General features: G+C 53.3%; 1 non-coding gene and 1 pseudogene across 1 annotated transcript; both read right to left on the bottom strand.

Annotated features, from left to right (window-relative positions):
- LOC133398938 (U1 spliceosomal RNA) lies at positions 1 to 168 on the bottom strand. The gene has a single exon (XR_009768135.1). It is a non-coding gene; the product is annotated as a U1 spliceosomal RNA (small nuclear RNA).
- A 3849-nt stretch (positions 169 to 4017) lies between these two features.
- LOC133398940 (U2 spliceosomal RNA) lies at positions 4018 to 4144 on the bottom strand (annotated as a pseudogene; the record flags this gene model as incomplete).

Raw genomic sequence — 4144 nt, 5'->3', positions numbered from 1 at the left:
CAGGGGAGAACACGAACATAGTACCCCCACTACCAGAAATTATGCAGTCGAAGATCCCCACATTTGGGGAATTCGCAGAGGTCAGCACAACCGGCATGCGAATGGCTGGGCCTCATCCCTGGGTGAACCACCTTCTTGATCATGGTGTCTGCCCTGTCAGGTCAGTATGAGTTGGACTCGGGGCGAGCAAGTCATTCACGCGCACGCTATGTTAAGCGACGGTGTCATCATGAGCATGTGAACAACCATACACACAACGGGCAAGCCGGAACATACGTGAGATGAAACGCTACTGTGTGCTAATACATGAACAAATATGCTTCCTATTTGAGAATTTGAGTTTAAATTGAGACAGTAAATGGATACCCATAATGCACAACGGCATCGGGACACAATAAAATAAGTTGAAAGTGAGGTCATTAACACCCAGAAACATATAAACCTCCCTCCATCCATCCATTGTCTTTACCGCTTCTCCTCACAAGGGTCGCGGGCTGCTGGAGCCTATCCCAGCTATCTTCGGGCGGGAGGCGGGGTGCACCCTGAACCGGTTGGCAGCCAATCACAGGGCACATAGAAACAAACAACCATAAGCACTCACATTCAAACCTATTAGCAATTTAGAGTCCACCCATTCGGGTTTAAGAGAAATGATTGGACTAATTAAAAAAAATCGAAAGTAAACATAATTAGAAGTAGTTCTTGACAAAAATAATGCATTTGTCTCATCGAATGTCAGACACTAAAAAGACTTCCGTTTCCAACAGTTGGCTGCGCATCTCAAATTGCTACTGCCACCTACTCAGAGCTATTGCACATGACAACCTTGGTGACGTTTAAGACAAAAAGCATTCATTCTACTTCCCATGGGCTCACCAATTGTGGGAGGGGCCATAGGGGTCGGGTGCAGTGCTGAGCTGGGCGGTGGCCGAAGGCAGGGACCTTGGCTTTCCGACCCCTGGCTGCAGAAGCTGTCTCTAGGGTACGTGGAACGTCACCTCTCTGGCAGGGAAGAAGCCGGAGCTGGTGTGTGAGGTCGAGAAGTTCCGACTAGATATAGTCGGACTCGCCTCCACACGCAGCTTGAGCTCTGGTATCCCCACACCTGCTCGGCAATAAGTATACCCACACCTGCTCGGCGCCTGTACGTTGGGGTTCACCCCGGTGGACGAAAGGGTAGCCTGCCTCCGCCTTCGGGTGGGGGGACGGGTCCTGACTGTTGTTTGCGCTTATGCACAAAACAGGAGTTCAGAGTCCCCACACTTTTTGGAGTCCTTGGAGAGGCTGCTGGAGAGCGCTCCCGCTGGGGACTCCATCGTTTTGCTGGGGGACTTCAATGCTCACATGGGCAATGACAGTGAGACCTGGAAGGACATGATTGGGAGGAACGCCCCCCCGATCAGAACCCGAGGGGCGTTCTGTTATTGGACTTCTGTGCTCATCACGGATTGTCCATAACGAACACCATGTTCAACCATAAGGGTATCCACACATGGACTTGGCACCAGGACACCCGAGGTGGCAGTTCGATGATCGACTTTGTGGTCGTGTCATCGGACCTGCGGCCCCATGTCTTGGACACTTGGGTGAAGAGAGGGGCGGAGCTGTCAACTGATCACCACCTGGTGGTGAGTTGGTTCCGATGGTGGGGGAAGATGCCGGTCCGACGTGGCAGGCCCAAACGTATTGTGATGGTCTGCTGGGAATGTCTGGCAGAATCCCCTGTCAGAAGGAGTTTCAATTCTCACCTCCAACAGAACTTTGCTCATGTTCCGGGCTAGGCGGGGGACATCGAGTCCGAGCAGACCATGTTCCGCTGCCTCCATTGCTGAGGCGGTCGACCGGCGCTGTGGCCATAAGGTGGTCGGTGCGTTTCGTGGCGACAATCCCCGAACCCATTGGTGGACAACAACGGTGAGGGATGCCGTCAAGCTGAAGAAGGAGTCCTATCAGGCCTTTGTGGTCTGTGGGACTCCTGAGGCAGCTGATGGGTACCGACTGGCCAAGCGGAATGCAGCTTTGGTGGTCGCTGAAGCAAAAACTCCGGTATGGGAGGAGTTTGTTGAGGCCATGGAGAAAGCCCTCCGGACGGCTTCGAGGAAATTCTGGTCCACCCTCCGCCGTCTCAGGCAGGGGAAACAGTGCACCATCAAGACTGTGTCTAGTGGGGATGTGACGCTGCTGACCTTGACTCGAGACGTTGTGAGTCGGTTGGGAGAATACTTTGAAGACCTCCTCAATTCCACCGACACGCCTTCCCATGAGGAAGCAGAGTCTGGTTCTCTGAGGCGGGCTGTCCTATCGCTGGGGTGTAGGTCACCGAGGCGGTTAAAAAGCTCCTCGGTGGCAAGGCCCCGGGCCTGGATGAGATTCGCCCGGAATTCCTAAAGGCTCTGGATGTTGTGGGGCTGTCCTGGTTGACACGCCTCTGCAAGATCGCGTGGACATCGGAGACAGTGCCTCTGGATTGGCAGACTGGGGTGATGGTCCCCCTTTTTAAGAAGGGGGACTACTGTTGTCCACCAATGGGTCCTTTTTAAGAAGGGGGACCGGAGGGTGTGTTCCAACTACAGGGGGATCACACTCCTGAGCCTCCCTGGTAAGGTCTATTCAGGGGTGCTGGAGAGGAGGGTCCATCGGGAAGTCGAATCTCAGGTTCAGGTGGAACAGTGTGGTTTCCGTCCTGGCCGTGGAACAGTGGACCAGCTCTACCCCCTCGGCAGGGTCCTCGAGGGTGCATGGGAGTTCGCCCAACCAATTTACATGTGTTCTGTGGACTTGGAGAAGCCGTTTGACCGTGTCCCTCGGGGAGTCCTGTGGGGGTGCTTCGGGAGTATGGGGTACCGAACCCCCTAATACGGGCTGTCGGGTCCCCGTATGACCGGAGTCAGAGTTTGATCCGCATATCCGGCAGTAGGTCGGACTCGTTTCCGGTGAGGGTTGGACTCCACCAAGGCTGCCCTTTGATTCTGCTCATAACCTTTATGAACCGAATTTCAAGACGCAGTCGAGGCATAGAAGGGGTCCGGTATTATCATTGCATCTCTACTTTTTGCAGATGATGTGGTTCTGTTGGCTTTTTGCAGATGATGTGGTTCTGTTGGCTTCATCAAGCCGTGATCTCCAACTCTCACTGGAGCAGTTCGTAGCGGAGTGTGAAGCGGCTTGGATGAGAATCAGCACCTCCAAATCTGAGACCATGGTCATCAGTCGGAAAAGGGTGGCGTCCCCTCTCCGGCTCGGAGATGAGATCCTGCCCCAAGTGGAGGAGTTCAAGTATCTTGGGATCTTGTTCACGAGTGAGGGGAGAATGGAACGGGAGATCGACAGGCGGATCGGTGCAGCGTCTACAGTGATGCGGACTTTGTATCGGTCCGTTGTGGTAAAGAAGTGCTAAGCCGAAAGGCGAAGCTCTCGATTTACCGGTCGATTCACGTTCCTACCCTCACCTATGGTCAAGAGCTGTGGGTCGTGACCGAATGAACAAGATCCCGGATACAAGCGGCCGAAATGAGTTTCCTCCGCAGGTTGTCTTGGCTCTCCCTTAGAGATAGGGCGAGAAGCTCTGTCATCCGGGAGGATCTCAGAGTAGAGCCGCTGCTCCTCCACATTAAGAGGAGAAGAGATGAGGTGGCCGGGAATTCTGATTCGGATGCCTCCCGGACGCCTCCCCGGTGAGGTGTTCCGGCACGTCCCACCGGGAGAAGACCTCGGGGACGACCCAGGACACTACGTCTTTCGGCTGGCCTGGGAACGCCTCGGAATCCCCCCGGAAGAGCTGGATGAAGTGGCTGGGGAGAGGCGTACAACATTCCTTGTCACTTTTCTCCTATGCTCCATGTCCAAACTTAATATGCCTCCGTACAACACTGAAGGTCAGAATAACAGACAGACCCCAGAGTTACTTGTTTACCTTCTGTTCAGTGCATTAAATATAGTTCAAGTCATTGGATTGATGGCTCAATTGATCTTTATTTCGACCTAGTTGTGGATATACTTCAAATACCAGGTTGATGCAAGAAGTGGACAGAGCAAGCCCCCAAAAATCTATTTAATGTATGGTCCCTGGACAGGAGACGTATCAGATACTCAACTGATAAGAACAGATACTACACTTGATCTTAGCTAAAAGGCAGAGAAGCGA

This window comes from Phycodurus eques, unplaced genomic scaffold, assembly GCF_024500275.1.
Source record: "Phycodurus eques isolate BA_2022a unplaced genomic scaffold, UOR_Pequ_1.1 contig_612, whole genome shotgun sequence".
Taxonomy (NCBI): Eukaryota; Metazoa; Chordata; class Actinopteri; order Syngnathiformes; family Syngnathidae; genus Phycodurus; species Phycodurus eques.
This window is presented reverse-complemented; position numbering and strand designations above follow the sequence as displayed.